The following is a 16,602-nucleotide window of genomic DNA, read 5'->3' as shown; positions in this document are numbered from 1 at the left end:
AAGTGGTGATCCTAACTGACCTAAGACAGGGAATTGTTACTAGGATTAAATGTCAGGAATTGTGAACAACTAAGTTTAAATGTTTTTGGCTAAGGTGTATGTAAACTTCCGACTTCAACAATCTAGTGTCTGCATGGATAAGTGTAAAAAATGTTTTTGGGGGAAACTTAATCACTCAGAGTTATACTCAGAGGTATTCCTCTTCCACTGTGCTAGAAAGATTCCCATGACATGGAAATTATGAAAGCAGTTGAGATATTTCCTCTATGTTGAATTGAGGACTATGATATTAGGTGTCCATTGCTATTTATGTTACAGTGGTTAAGCGGTACCATATCTACTACAAATACTACTATAACAATCGGGCCATTATGCATATTGTGTAGCTAAAATATTACTACTACAATAGGGCCAATTTCCATATTGTGCAGCTAAAATATGACTATTACAATAGGGCCATTTTGCATATGGTGTAGCTCATCAACACCCACCCACTCACTACTTGCACTTTCTCCCTTTATTCAAAGTGATCAAAAAGTGCTGGAAGTGTAATGCACATTAGATTCAATCTTCTCTGAAGATTAATTTTATTTCGGTCATTTGTTGCAATGATGGAGTGAACAGCATTGACATCCCCCATTCATCTTCTTAGTTAATTAGATGATACTGTCCACAACATGTCATACATAAAAGGGAGCGACAACACATCTTGAAAATAAATAATAATGATAATAACTGAACATAACATATTATATCTATTTCTATGATAATATTGACTGGGCAAACATGGGCAGAACAAAGATGTGTAGGCCTTGCATATTTTCACATTTTTACATAATTGAAATAAAAGGTGAAAGAAAATGTGTGTGTCAAAAACCGATAGCACCAATAGACACATCGTAGCCATTTATAAGCTCCCTGTGAGGTCATACACTATCCGTGCAACAATCTGTCACCCCCGCCTTGTGTTTTCAATGCCTTTTGCGGCCCTATCAATAAACCATCCAATGTCACATGCTGGGCCTTGTTATTAACCTCTGTCTCTATTGTAATCTCTCAACGAAATCATTGATAGCTGTCTGCCATTTTTCTTTACAATCCCACCACGGAGGTATCTCACCCAGAGAGAGAGAGAGAGAGAGAGAGAGAGACTCCCCTCCCCACTCTAAATCTTTCCCTCGCACCCGAGATAAGAACAGAATTGAGTTATTGAGCGGGTGGTTTAAGATATACGCTTTCACTAAAGGGACACTCAAAAGACGCACAATGAGAAGAGATTGAATGTTGTTTTATTACTTGTGGGCGAGTCCTGTATTCTCTCTTTGTGTGTCTACTGCAGTGCTCCCATCAACCTCACAGGTCAGGCGGTCTCTATAGTGGAGAGTTCAATGGGTTTTTATACGGTGCAACATGTCTGTTACAATTGCTTCATCATACGATACATAGCGCCGAACAACATAAATAATGATGAACGTAAATAGCCTACAGTTTGTTTTTGGACTGTGCTAATGTCATACCATGACTGATGACTACATGAAGAGTATCCACAATATGTACATTGAATTACAGAATATATTTTGTGTTTTGTACAAAATAGCAATCTCTTATTCTTAGCTTTGGTTGGGTACCTATGTAGAATACATGAGGTACAGTTGAAGTCGGAAGTTTACATACACCTTAGCCAAATACATATAAACTGAGTTGTTCACAATTCCTGACATTTAATCCTAGTCAAAATTCCCTGTCTTAGCTCAGTTAGGATCACCACTTTATTTTAAGAATGTGAAATGTCAGAATAATAGTAGAGAGAATTATTTATTTCAGCTTTGATTTATTTCATGACATTCCCAGTGGGTCAGAAGTTTACATACACTCAATTAGTATTTGGTAGCATTGCCTTTAAATTGTTTAACTTGGGTCAAACGTTTTGGGTAGCCTTCCACAAGCTTCCCACAATAAGTTGGGTGAATTTTGGCCCATTCCTCCTGACAAAGCTGGTGTAGCTGAGTCAGGTTTGTAGGCCTCCTTGCTCGCACACACTTTTTCAGTTCTGCCCACACATTTTCTATAGGATTGAGGTCAGGGCTTTGTGATGGCCACTTCCATACCTTTACTTTGTTGTCCTTAAGCCATTTTGCCACAACTTTGGAAGTGTGCTTGGGGTCATTGTCCATTTGGAAGACCCATTTGCGACCAAGCGTTAACTTCTTGACTGATGTCTTGAGATGTTGCTTCAATATATCCACATAATTTTCCTTCCTCATGATTCCATCTATTATGTGAAGTGCACCAGTCCCTCCTGCAGCAAAGCACCCCCACAGCATGATGCTTCCACCCCCGTGATTCATGGTTGGGATGGTGTTCTTCGGCTTGCAAGCACCCCCTTTTTCCTCCAAACATAACGATGGTCATTATGGCCAAACAGTTCTATTTTTGTTTCATCAGACCAGAGGACATTTCTCCAAAAAGTACGATCTTTGTCCACATGTGCAGTTGCAAACCGTAGTCTGGCTTTTTTATGGCGGTTTTGGAGCAGTGGCTTCTTCCTTGCTGAGCGGCCTTTCAGGTTATGTCGATATAGGACTCGTTTTACTGTGGATATAGATACTTTTGTACCTGTTTCCTCCATCATCTTCACAAGGTCCTTTGCTGTTGTTCTGGGATTGATTGACACTTTTCGCACCAAAGAACGGCTGCGTGGTCCCATGGTATTTATACTTGCGTACTATTGTTTGTACAGATGAACGTGGTACCTTCAGGCGTTTGGAAATTGTTCCCAAGGATGAACCAGACTTGTGGAGGTCTACCATTTTTTTCTGAGATCTTGGCTGATTTCTTTTGATTATGTCAAGCAAAGAGGCACTGATATTGAAGGTAGGCCTTGAAATACATCCATAGGTACACCTCCAATTGACTCAAATTATGTCAATTAGCCTATCAGAAGCTTCTAAATCCATGACATCATTTCCTGGAATTTTCCAAGCTGTTTAAAGGCACAGTTAACTTATGTAAACTTCTGACCCACTGGAATTGTGATACAGTGAATTATAAGTGAAATAATCTGTCTGTAAACAATTGTTGGAAAAATTACTTGTGACATGCACAAAGTAGATGTCCTAACCGACTTGTCAAAACTATAGTTTGTTAAAAGATATTTGTGGAGTGGTTGAAAAACTAGTTTTAATGACTCCAACCTAAGTGTATGTAAACTTCCGACTTCAACTGTATCTTCCCTCAAAAGCAGAATGCTACCATCATTTTCCTGACAGAACAGGCACGGACAATCATGAGCACTCACTCTGTGTATTATCCACCTACAACAGCTGCACCTCCACAAGGCACAACGTAATGACAAAGAAGAAAGGGGTATTTTCAGTGCAAGGAGCAGAGAGCAGGTTTTATTTGTTTTGAGAGGGAATGGGCCTGGTTCTCCTTGTTGCAATGGGCATGGACAAGAGAGAAGGGCTTTGCTTTGTACAGCTCCATCCCCAATCACACCGAGCATAAGATAATAGCGTCCATAATGTGTTGCCGCTAATGGAAACATGGGGAGTTTAAGAGTACAGAGAAAGAGAGACAGAAGCACAAAAGGCAGAAGGGAAAGAAAAAACAATTATGATTGATTCACACTTGTCAAAAAAAAGCCCCGGCTCGTGTGAGAATATAATTCTGCGGTGAAAATAAGGATGAGATGGGGGTGAGCAGGGAGAGCCTGTAGGCGAGAAACAGCACAGCATGGTGGGTAATGGGATCCGCCATTTTGTGCCTCTGTTAACATGGAGGTAGTGTGGAGAAGTGTAATCACATAAATGACCCCGGTGTTAATGGGAGATGGTGTTGTACTGAGTCATCCTTCTGATGATGTCACAATGTGTGTGTGTGTGGGAGGGGGGTGTGGGGGGGGTGTAAATTAGGTACAGATGTGTTGCTGGGAATTTTCCAGGTAATGCAGATGAGCTTTGTAATGTACATAAAATCACTGAAAACCAGCTCTAACACACAGTTATATTAACATTATTCCACATTTCATGTAACCTCATTTTGACCAGCTTATGGCCTAACCACCGATCATGCAACTAGTATCGGTGCGTGGGTAAAATTACTGGGGAAGCCAGGCAGGGAAGAAAAGCCATATTACAACCTATGTGTTGTGATAATTGAGTTGTTTACTCTATAACCTGTTAGTTCATATGCCTTGACACCGTGATATATAAGCCTAAGGCCGAGACAATAAGAAGGCACAGTGGCAGAATAAATTCAACATCACCTTTGTTTCATCACAAACCGGTGAAGTCCACAAAACATATTGCATGTAACAAACAGTTACATGACTTACAGCATGGTCAAGCAAGTTAATGTTTCCGACATTTCCGTACTACTAAACTATTGATTTAGAATCACAGAGAGTTACCGCAAGTCGCAAAGAAAACAGCACTGCCTCCACTAATCCAGCATCATTTCAACTTCAGAATCATCAAACCACCTCGGCTTAGTCTACTATAGTGACAACTAAAAGATACCAAAAACGATTTAGTCCAATCAATGTAAGCTGAATATGATGTGGTTGTCAATGTTACTGATTTCTGTGCGTGTGTGTGTGCGTGTGTGTGCACAAGTAGAAAAACATGTTGACTCACCCTACTTGTTGAGAAACGCCAATACCGTCCTCCTCTCTTTCATGTTGCCTAAACGGTCAATGACTGTCATACAGTACACACTTTTAGTTTTTGCCCATGAAACTTCCTTTCATGGGCAACGATACACCAGGCCTACTACATCTAGCTACATGTTGAACTTCCATCCTCTCTGGTCAGGGGCACAATGTATACATTTATGGTTGGATCAGAATTGCTGTCATAATCATTGGCCAGTCCGGCGAATTAAGTAAAACCACAAGTCCAAATTCTTATCTCCATCCATGGCTAATTTAAGAATGGGCTGATTTTAGCTAGCTAGCTAGCCACCAGAGTAGAGAGATGCAACAATAAAAAAAGAAATTGGTCAATAACATTTGGTGTGCCAGGACCATTCACATCTGAGCTCACTCAGTTTAGCTCAACGCTGATTAGCTATTAATATATTCTTATTTTTATCAAGGGAGGCCAAATGCTCGCTGGCTTCCCTTGCGTTCAATGCTATGGGCGGCAACAATGTCATACTCTTTTTGACCAGACAGCATCAGATATTTGGGCTACACATACTAAGACAGTTTCATTTTCTCAGATGCTTTCTCCTGTGAGATACATTCAGCCTCTTGTGAATCGAAGGAAATTGATGAAACACATAGAGACTAAAGATTTTCTTGCTGTGACAATACAGTTCAAATTAAGATCCTGTATATATTATTTGTGACTGTTTATGCAACAACATGCCAAATGAATGTTAGCTTTTTGAGAAAGTGTCACAATGTCTAGGTCGGTAGTTTCTTTGTCAATAATGGCGTATGCGACTGAGTTGAACTGAAATGAATGCAGTCTTGTAACTGTGAATAGCATATGGTTGCAAAGGAAAATGTGGAAATAAACTTACCTCATACCTCTGTCTACGAACCTGTGCTTATCCAACAATGCACAAAATCTTCTTTAGTCTTCATTAGGATCCCCATAGGATATCTAAGTGAGTAAATGCTCGAAATTCTTAGGTCAACCCAAAGATGTGCATGTCTCATGAAGTTAACTTATCTGGTATTTCAGTATTGAAAATTTACTCAAAAAGTCATATTTTTTTTATTCAACCCCAATTCCGTTCTCCCTCCATGAATCCCTGCTTGAACTTCTTCTGATAAAGCTCTCAATAGGGAATTGGTTGATGGGCTAACAAAACTCCACTAAGCAGTTCCTGATAACAACAAGTGGAACCGTTACCTTGTTTCACATTGCTGCTAGGGCTTGACACAAACCGCTGCACACAATGCACAGCACAACTCGACAGTCCACGAGAGAAAGTACCAGACATCTACAAAAAGAGCCTTGGTTGGTCAATCTTGTGGTTAGACTTGTATATCCTCCTGCATATTGTTGTGGGCACTGTGACATACAATAATAAGATAACTGTTTAATTCTGGGCAAAGAAAAGAGAGTATAGACCCTTTCTTCTATCCACATTGTTCATTCTATTTCCATGGCTGTTTGCCAGGCAAGTGGGACTCCGCCTTGGGCCATATGCAAGGCGAGCCAGTTCTACAAACAATGTGCGAGTGCCTCTTTCCCAAACAATGAGACACTTACAGTAGTGCCAGGACAATACCAGTATCACAATACTTGTTAGTGTGGTGGCAAGGAAACAAAACACGAAGCAGGTTTAACGTCTTTAGGAAAACAGCCCTAATGTTGGAAACAAACATCATTATGTTGTCATCACATGTATTTCTTGTCCAAGCCATAGCATACAATATTTTACATGCAGCAGGTTTTTAAAGGACCAAAGACTTTGTTCTGTTTCGTGTTTTCATTTTTGCCATGGAAAAAAAATATTGCGATACTGGTAACACCCCTAACTTACAGGTTGTTCAACTTGATATCTATGCTTGATGTACACAAAAATAGCAATTCAGCTGTTCCTTCAAACAGACAGTTCTACAACTATGGATCTGTTTGCCAACATTGTGCATTGGACAATAGAGCATCAGCATATGTAAATATCTGCTACAGCATTTGACTGAACAGAAGCTAAATGTTGACTTTAACTTACTTATATGCATTGTAAACTTCTAAAGACGGTGCTAAAACAGAATCCAATAAGACACCAGGGAAATATGTTGTTGAGAGTAGGGTTGTAATGCCTTAAGAATGAAGGCTGTGGTGATTAGAATGAAATCAGCTTGCAAAAAGTGTTTAATGCCTCAGCAAGGCATACACAGGAGTTGTCCAGGGTCCTAAAGGCAGCTGTCCAGGCTCTGAAAGGGTAGAAAGCAGCTCTCTGCTGCGATTGAAACATCAGACAGACCCGGCAGCTCAACCGTAAGATAGGTGCCGTTCAGACAGCCTTCACCCACCACTGTACGTTCGTCTGCCAAAGGGCATGTCCTGCCTGCTAGAACAGAAACCACCCATTGACAAGCAGTGCAATACACGCCTTGCAGAGCTGAATATCTTACATAATATTTAATTTAATGTAGCCTGCTAATAAATAGCCTGCTTAAATAATGCCATTTTTTTTCTTTACATGCAAACTGAACAGTTTGTCAAAAAGAGATTGACAGTATCTTGTGAATGTCATTGTCAAATAATTAAAGACCATTGAGCCTATCAAGGCAAGAATAGGTCGTCAAGCTGTGCAATGCATTTCTTGCATGCAAATTTAAGTGGTGTCATTGTAATGATACATTTGCACGGTCTCAAGTCCCAGCAGTAACTAACATACTGTATATCTCTTTAGGGAAGACGCTTTCCTTTGTGATAGGATTTCGATATCGTGTGAATGCACTCAAAAGGCATGCAGTTCCATACTCTTTCATCGTTTTACCTCCCATATACATACAGTATTTAATTAAACCCAGTAAGAAGAAAAATACATTCTCTAAATGTTCAGTCCTGTCTGTCATCTCTGGATCTAATCGACTTAACATAACGCATGTAGTAATACGCTAAATTAATCTTCCCTGCTTCAATATGCATATCTAACATTCCTATTTACAGTGTTTTGCCTCCTGTGTTTCAAGTTTGGATTCTGTGTGTCAAATTAATCTCAAGGCCACTGACTTCTATTTTCAGTTTCACTGTTTATGCCAAAGGCAACATTATGCAACATTATATAAAAAATTATATTCTCAAGAGGGATGTAACGTAAGACAAAATAAGACAGAAGAAACACTCCTATATAGATTTAAATGCATTGATGTAATAAACTCAATAGATTATTAAAAATGCCATATTCAACCATTGAAAAGGCCCTGAGACATGGCAAGTGCATTTCATGAGACCACACAGGTAATCAGGGCCACTGAATGTACAAAAAGAGGTCATCTAAATTCTCTGTGGTAGGGAATAGACTTGGCATTGGGGCGTCATTTTGGACCACTAGTTCCCCATTCTCCATAGCGTTGTGAGCACCGGCCCTCTGCACCCCGGTAGTCGTAATCATTTTTACAGCCCTTACTTAATTAAAATGTCAGATCCACTGTAGCAATATGCGGCCGAGTTCTCACCAAATTAAAAATAAATTAGGATGGCAGATGTGGCCTTAATGGCTTAATCAAGCCTTTATATTGGTTCCAATAAAGCATAGCCACAGTCGAATAATGTTCAAATATTGCTTGATCCGTGAGTAATATCTAAAAAACTATTTGATATGCAAATGCATGGCCAGCTGTTTTGGGCTTGTTGAAGCTAGCCCACCTGAGCATTGGCATCTGTTGAAACCAGATATGTGAATAACAAAAATTTAGATGGATAGGTAGATTGAAAATAGTAATAAAACAATTACATTTGAACTCAATGGCAAATGGTTGTCAATATACACATGAACATGCTGGTCTTGAGGCAAAGGTAGAGCAGCGTTCTAATCATGTGACCCTATAAGCTATCAACAGTTCCTGCAGGCAGAGTTCAACCAAACCCACATTGCTGAATAGATGCAGTATACTTAATTTCACTGTTGTCAAATAGAATTGCACAATGGTCTTGTGTTCTAGAGGCTCCTCTCTAATCACAATAAGACATATAGGTTGATTTCAGGGCAGTGGTTGTTTAAACAGATACTGCGTCAAAAATGTGTCTACAGGTTTGACTGAATCCAGAGTTCCAGAGCCATGGCTCCACCTCTTCCAACCAACCATCCCCGGTCTGCCATGACACTCACAATGAAATGAGACAGCAAATGAATTCATCAGCCTCCTGGGCCATGCTGATGCCATCTATGTGGCTGGGAACACATTTTCGCTAGAGCTATCCTCAGCAACATCTGCCATCGCAAAACGTTAGCCTTGTATTTTAACACAGACACAGACAACACCTTTAACACATGCATATAATGACACACAGTGTCTGTACTTTCTCCTTTTCCTTCACTACCACTGCTGTCCTCCATCCAATTTAAGTGTAACCCTGAGTAGGAATGTATTGCAACTAAATTAGGGGGACACAATTTCAATTTCAAGCGGCACCACTCCACTGATAAACCGGAATAGTGATCTGTGAGAGTACTCATGGTTCTACTGCTACGTTATGACAATACTAGATGGAGTTAAAACTGATGAAAGTGGAGAGAGTAGAAATCAGAAAAAAATTAAAATAAAGTCTGTGTTACACCTCATGGCGATGAAGGGTTTCAGAAAATGACATTTTCTTTTTCCCCACATCTCGTTCTGCAGCGGTTCCTTTTCCGACGTGATCACATTTATTTCCAAACAGTCCCAATCCCTCCCTGCCACATCCTCCCCGGGTGCTTATTGAAAACGTGACGGGAAAGGGGAATGGGCGGAAAACTCAAGAGAACTCAGAACACTGTTTGGAATTCGGTTGGGCCATACACATACAACACAGGGTTGGCATTTGAAACTGAGCATTTAAGCATGTTGACTTGACGCGTTTGACATCTCCGAGTAATTTTCTGTCATGCATACCCTTTGGGAGAATAATGTCACTTGGAGGCGTCAAAGGAGCGGTAAACAGGATAAGGTCGAAGATCAAATAAATCAAACTCCATTTTCTAAAGAAGTAGGTGGTATTTCAAGTTCCTTGGTGTCCACATCACCAACAAACTATCATGGTCCAAACACACCAGACAGTCGTGAAGAGGGCACGACGTAACTTTTCCCGGTTCCCAAATCCTCAAAACGTTCTACAGCTGCACCATCGAGATCATCCTGACCGGTTGCATCACCGCCTGGTACGGCAACTGCTCAGCTTCCGACCCAAAAGGCGCTACAGAGGGTATTGTGTACGGCCCAGTATATCACTGGGGCCAAGCTTCCTGCCATCCAGGACATATATACTAGGCGGTGTCAGAGGAAGGCCCAAAAAATTATCAAAGACTCCAGTCACACAAGTCATAGACAGTTCTCTCTGCTACCGCACGGCAAGCGGTAACGGAGCGCCAAGTCTAACACTAATGTAAAACAATTCAAGCTCATTGCGTTTTAGGTTGTTGTCCTGCTGAAAGGTGAATTTGTCTCTCAGTGTCTGTTGGAAAGCAGACTGAACCAGGTTTTCCTCTAGGATTTTTCCTGTGCTTAGCTCTACTCCTTTTCTTTTTATCCTACAAACATCCTAGTCCTTGCCGATGACAAGCATACCCATAACATGATGCAACCATCACCATGCTTGAAAATATGAAGAGTGCTACTCAGTGATGTGTTGTGTTGGATTTGCCCCAAACATGACACTTTGTATTCAGGACAAGAAGTTAATTTCTTTGCCACATTTTTTGCAGTATTAATTTAGTGCCTTATTGCAAACAGGATTTTATTTTGTACTGGCTTCCTTCTTTTCACTCTGTAATTTCAGTTAGTATTGTGGAGTAAGTCTAATGTTGTTGATCCATCCTCAGTTTTCTCCTATCACAGCCATTTAACTCTGTAACTGTTTTAAAATCACCATTGGCCTCATGGTGAAATCCCTGAGCAGTTTCCTTCCTCACCGTCAACTGAGTTAGGAAGGAAGCCTGTATCTTTGTATTGACTGGGTGTATTGATACACCACCCAAAGTGTAATTAATAACTTCATCATGCTCAAAGGAATATTCAATAACTGTTGTTTTTAACCTACCAATAGGTGGCATTCTTTCTTTGGCATTGTAAATCCTCCCTGGTCTTTGTCATTTAAGCTGTGCTTGAAATTCACTGCTCAACTGAAGGATCTTACACATAATTGTATGTCTGGGGTACAGAGATGGGGTAGTCATTCCAAAATCATGTAAACACTATTAAAGCACACAGAGTTAGTCCATTCAACTTATTATGTGACTTATTAATCAAATTTTACTCCAGAAGTTATTTAGGCTTGCCATAACAAAGGGGTTGAATACTTATTGACTCAAGACATTTCAACTTTTAGTTTTTTTATTAATTTGTAAAAAATAATTCCACTTTGACATTATGGGGTATTTTGTGTAGATCAATTACACAACATCTAAATGTAATAGATTTTAAATTCAGGTTGTAACAAAACAAAATGTGGAAAAAGTCAAGGGGTTTGAATATTTTCTTAAGGCACTGTATTGTATTTACTCAATTTCTGACTAGTCGATCGAACTAATACCATAACTATAACCATGTTACCTCTGTAATACATACATTGTTGAAAACAAGATTCCTTGACCCATCAAAAAATACCATGTGTGGGAATATTTGCATTAAATACGAGTACAAGATAAATATTATTTCCTTACCTGGCAGGGCCTCTGATAGTAGATGTCCATTCAGTGTGACTGAAGAGTAGTTGAGAAGTCCTTAAAAATCCCCAGTGCCAACGGAATACACAGATTTGAATGTCTGTAATAATAAAAAAAAAGATAACAAACTTAAGCAGACATACAGTAGGAACTTTCCGGAACTAGCACAAGTCTGAGCAGTAACAAGCCCATCGAACCAAGATAAACATCCTTGAAGACTGTCAGCCCAAGGAAGACAGAGGAAGGCCACTAAGTCGAAGAAGGAAAAGTCCTCTGACAAGCACAGTATCTTCCTTCAACGCTTGGGCGGCTTGATCATTTTTCTGCCCAAACGGCTGCCAAGGGACGCTTCATTAAATCCTAATTTCTCTCTGCACTGTAACCCGACCGACTGGCCAAGGAATGAGTTTTATGAGTGAATATCCGGATTTAACTCCTAACTGTCATGTTTTGACTACTAATGTGAGTATCAAAGCATGGGAAGGAATGGAATTAATCTGTTGACCACTATTTAATTAATTCATTAATATATAATTGCGACCAAAGATAATCGCACCATTGCACTTTTCTTAAATAATTCCCTATTTCTTCTAAAATAAGTTGTAAAATAAATATAAGAAATGTCACCACACCTTGCAATTGGATTTTTAACATTGCAGAACCTATTTTATTTTTGTAAACATAAGTTTACAATTTTAATTTAGAAATTAAAAATGGAATAATGCTGAGGGGTTGCTTTGCTGTCTCTGGTACTAGGGGCCTTGAACATGTGTAAGGCATCATGAAATCAGCAGACTATCAGGTGTTTTGGAGTCCAATGTTCAACCCAGTGTCCAAAAACTGGGTCTCCATTGAAGATTGTGGGTCTTCCAGCAGGACAAAGACCCCAAACACACATATAAAAGCACCCAGGAATGGTTCAATAAGAGATGCTGGACTGTTCTGGAGTGGCCAGATCTGAATCACATCCAAAACCTATGGCGAGACCTGAAAACAGCAGTTGGTGGAGGGCACCCCTCAAACATTGAAGAATTAGAGCAGTTTGCTGCTAAAAAGTGTGCCAAATTGCCAGTAAAATGGTGCAGCAAGCTCATTGACGGCTACAAGAAGAGTTTGTCTGTAGTTATCTTGGCCAAAGGCTGTGCAGCTAGTACTAGCTTCGGGGTGCCAATAATGTTGTCCATACCATTTGTCTTTATTTTTTGTAAACTAAAATTGTAAACATGCGTTTACAAAAATAAAATTGGTTCTGCAGTATTGAAAATTCAATTACAAGGTGTGGAGACCAAAAGTTGTTTTTAATTTCAACTTATTTTAGAAGAAATAGGGAGCTATTTAAGAAAGGTGTAAGGGTGCCAATATATTGGACCGCAACTGTACAGTGGGGAGAACAAGTATTTGATACACTGCCGATTTTGCAGGTTTTCCTACTTACAAAGCATGTAGAGGTCTGTAATATTTATCATAGGTACACTTCAACTGTGAGAGACGAAATCTAAAACAAAAATCCAGAAAGTCACATTCTATGATTTTTAAGTAATTAATTTGCATTTTATTGCATGACATAAGTATTTGATCACCTACCAACCAATAAGAATCCTGGCTCTCACAGACCTGTTAATTTTTCTTTAAGAAACCCTCCTGTTCTCCACTCATTACCTGTATTAACTGCACCTGTTTGAACTCGTTACCTGTATAAAAGACACCTGTCCACACACTCAATCAAACAGACTCTAACCTCTACACAATGGCCAAGACCAGAGAGCTGTGTAAGGACATCAGGGATAAAATTGTAGACCTGCACAAGGCTGGGATGGGCTACAGGACAATAGGCAAGCAGCTTGGTGAGAAGGCAACAACTGTTGGCGCAATTATTAGAAAATGGAAGAAGTTCAAGATGACGGTCAATCACCCTCGGTCTGGGTCTCCATGCAAGATCTCACCTCGTGGGAAATCAATGATCATGAGGAAGGTGAGGGATCAGCCCAGAACTACACGGCAGGACCTGGTCAATGACCTGAAGAGAGCTGGGACCACAGTCTCAAAGAAAACCATTAGTAACACACTACGCCGTCATGGATTAAAATCCTGCAGCGCACGAAGGTCCCCCTGCTCAAGCCAGCGCATGTCCAGGCCTGTCTGAAGTTTGCCAATGACCATCTGGATGATCCAGAGCAGGAATGGGAGAAGGTCATGTGGTCTGATGAGACAAAAATAGAGCTTTTTGGTCTAAACTCCCCTTGCCGTGTTTGGAGGAAGAAGAAGGATGAGTACAACCCAAGAACACCATCCCAACCGTGAAGCATGGAGGTGGAAACATCATTCTTTGGGGATGCTTTTCTGCAAAGGGGACAGGACGACTGCACCGTATTGAGGGGAGGATGGATGGGGCCATGTATCGCGAGATCTTGGCCAACAACCTCCTTCCCTCAGTAAGAGCATTGAAGATGGGTCGTGGCTGGGTCTTCCAGCATGACAACGACCCGAAACACACAGCCAGGGCAACTAAGGAGTGGCTCCGTAAGAAGCATCTCAAGGTCCTGGAGTGGCCTAGACAGTCTCCAGACCTGAACCCAATAGAAAATCTTTGGAGGGAGCTGAAAGTCCGTATTGCCCAGCGACAGCCCCGAAACCTGAAGGATCTGGAGAAGATATGGAGGAGTGGGCCAAAATCCCTGCTGCAGTGTGTGCAAACCTGGTCAAGACCTACAGGAAACGTATGATCTCTGTAATTGCAAACAAAGGTTTCTGTACCAAATATTAAGTTCTGTTTTTCTGATGTATCAAATACTTATGTCATGCAATAAAATGCAAATTAATTACTTAAAAATCATACAATGTGATTTTCTGGATTTTTGTTTTAGATTCCGTCTCTCACAGATTAAGTGTACCTATGATAAAAATTACAGACCTCTACATGCTTTGTAAGTAGGAAAACCTGCAGAATCGGCAGTGTATCAAATACTTGTTCTCCCCATTGTACATGATTAGTCATATCAATCCGTTTTTTTAATTAGTCGACCTAGGGTGCTACAGTATAAATCTGCCCAATGAGTGGGAGGAAACTCAGTTCGCTTGAAGCATTTAGTGAGGAATACTTAACGAAATGTTAATAGTATGATGCAATGTTGGACAGAATACAGTAAATGTTGAAGTGCATCCACACTACAATTGTGAGCATGACTACCATGTACAGTGCTATGAAAAATTATTTGCCCCTTTCTAATTTTCTCTACTTTTGTGATACTGAATGTTATCAGATCTTCAACCAAAACCTAATATTAGATAAAGGGAACATAAGTGAACAAATAACACAACAATTACATATTTATTTCATTTATTTCATAAACAAAGTCATGCAACACCCAATTCCCCTGTGTGAAAAAGTAATTGCCCCCTTACACTCAATAACTGGTTGTGCCACCTTAAGCTGCAATGACTCCAACCAAATGCTTCCTGTAGTTGTTGATCAGTCTCTCACGTCGCTGTGGAGGATTTTTGGCCCACTCTTCCATGCAGAACTGCTTTAACTCAGTGACGTGTGGGTTTTCAAGCATGAACTGCTAGTTTCAAGTCCTGCCACAACATCTCAATTGGGATTAGGTCTGGACAGTGACTAGGCCATTCCAAAACTTCCAATTTGCTGCTTTTTAGTGATTTTCATGTAGACTTGATTGTGTGTTTTGGATCGTTGTCTTGCTGCATGACCCAGCTGTGCTTCAGCTTCAGCTCACAGACGGATGGTCTGACATTATCCTGTAGAATTCTCTGATACAGAGCAGAATTCATGGTTCCTTCTATTAAGGCAAGTCGTCCAGGTCCTGAGGCAGCAAAGCATCCCCAAACCATCACACCACCACCACCATGCTTGACCTTTGGTATGATGTTCTTACTGTGGAATACAGTGTTTGGTTTTCGCAAGGCATAATGGGACCCATCTTGTCCAAAATGTTGACTCAAGTTTGCCAAAAAGCACCTGGATGAACGTTCTATGGACAGATGATTAAAAAGTATACCTTTTTGGATGACATGGTTCCAGTAATGCCTGGCGAAAACCAATTTAATTTACAACCTCACTTTCCTCATAGCCTACAGTTAAACAAGGCAGTATAGGGATAATTGTCTTATGAAGATTTAAATTATACTTCAACTGTGTCTCTGACTTTGGACATTTCACTCCATTTCTCCCCACATGAATGTATTGTGTGATACAAAGTTTGCCGCTAGCATGTTTGCTAACTTAACTATGCTATCGCTGGTCCCGTCAGAAATTATGTTTTGTAATGTGAAGAACAAACACCAAAGTATGGTAGTCATATACAGTGCATTCAGAAAGTATTCACACCCCTTGACTTTTTCCACATTTCTGTTGTATTACAGCCTGAATTTAATATGGATTAAATTGAGATTTTGTGTCACTGATCTACACACAATACCCCATAACATCAATGTGGATTATGATTGTTTTAATGTTGACAAATTAATTAACAACCAAAAGCTGAAATTTATTGAGTCAATATGGTAAGATTTAATAAATTCAGGAGTGAAAATGTGCTTAACAAGTCACATAATAAGTTGCATGGACTCACTCTGTGTGCAATAGACCCACTTCAATTTGCTTACCGCCCCCACAGACGATGCAATCGCCATCACACTGCACACTGCCCTATTGCATCTAGACAAGAGGAATACCTATGTGAGAATGCTGTTCATTGACTACAGCTCAGCATTCAACACCATAGTGCCCTCCAAACTCATCATTAAGCTCCTTGCCCTGTGCAACTGGGTCCTGGACTACCTGACGGGCAGCCCCCAGGGGTGAAGGAAGGAAACAACATCTCCACTTCGCTGATCCTCAACACTGGGGCCCCACAAGGGTGCGTGCTCAGCCCCCTCCTGTAATCCCTGTTCACCCATGACTGCATGGCCAAGCACGCCTCCTACGCAATCATCAAGTTTGCAGATGACACAACAGTAGTAGGCTTGATTACAAACAATGACGAGACAGCCTACAGGGAGGAGGTGAGGGCTCTGGGAGTGTGGTGCCAGGAAAATAACCTCTCACTCAACGTCAACAAAACAAAGGAGATGATCGTGGACTTCAGGAAACAGCAGAGGGTGTACCCCCCTATCCACATCGACGGGACCCCAGTGGAGAAGGTGGAAAGCTTCAAGTTCCTTGGTGTACACATCACTGACAAACTGAAATGGTCCACCCACGCAGACAGTGTGGTGAAGTAGGTGCAACAGAGCCTCTTCAACCTCAGGAGG

The 16,602-nt window shown here is 40.6% G+C and overlaps 1 protein-coding gene across 2 annotated transcripts in view; it reads right to left on the bottom strand.

Moving 5' to 3' along the window:
* The window catches only part of LOC121534468 (leucine-rich repeat and immunoglobulin-like domain-containing nogo receptor-interacting protein 2), a 409,153-nt gene that overhangs the window by 277,255 nt on the left and 115,296 nt on the right, over window positions 1-16,602 (bottom strand). For both annotated transcript variants that reach the window (XM_041841072.1, XM_041841064.1), the window contains exon 3: window positions 11,329-11,431. The gene's annotated coding sequence lies outside the window, so the exon portion shown is untranslated. The remainder of the gene's footprint in view (window positions 1-11,328; window positions 11,432-16,602) is intronic.

The sequence above is a fragment of the Coregonus clupeaformis genome, chromosome 2 (assembly GCF_020615455.1).
Source record: "Coregonus clupeaformis isolate EN_2021a chromosome 2, ASM2061545v1, whole genome shotgun sequence".
NCBI classification, from domain to species: domain Eukaryota; kingdom Metazoa; phylum Chordata; class Actinopteri; order Salmoniformes; family Salmonidae; genus Coregonus; species Coregonus clupeaformis.
This window is presented reverse-complemented; position numbering and strand designations above follow the sequence as displayed.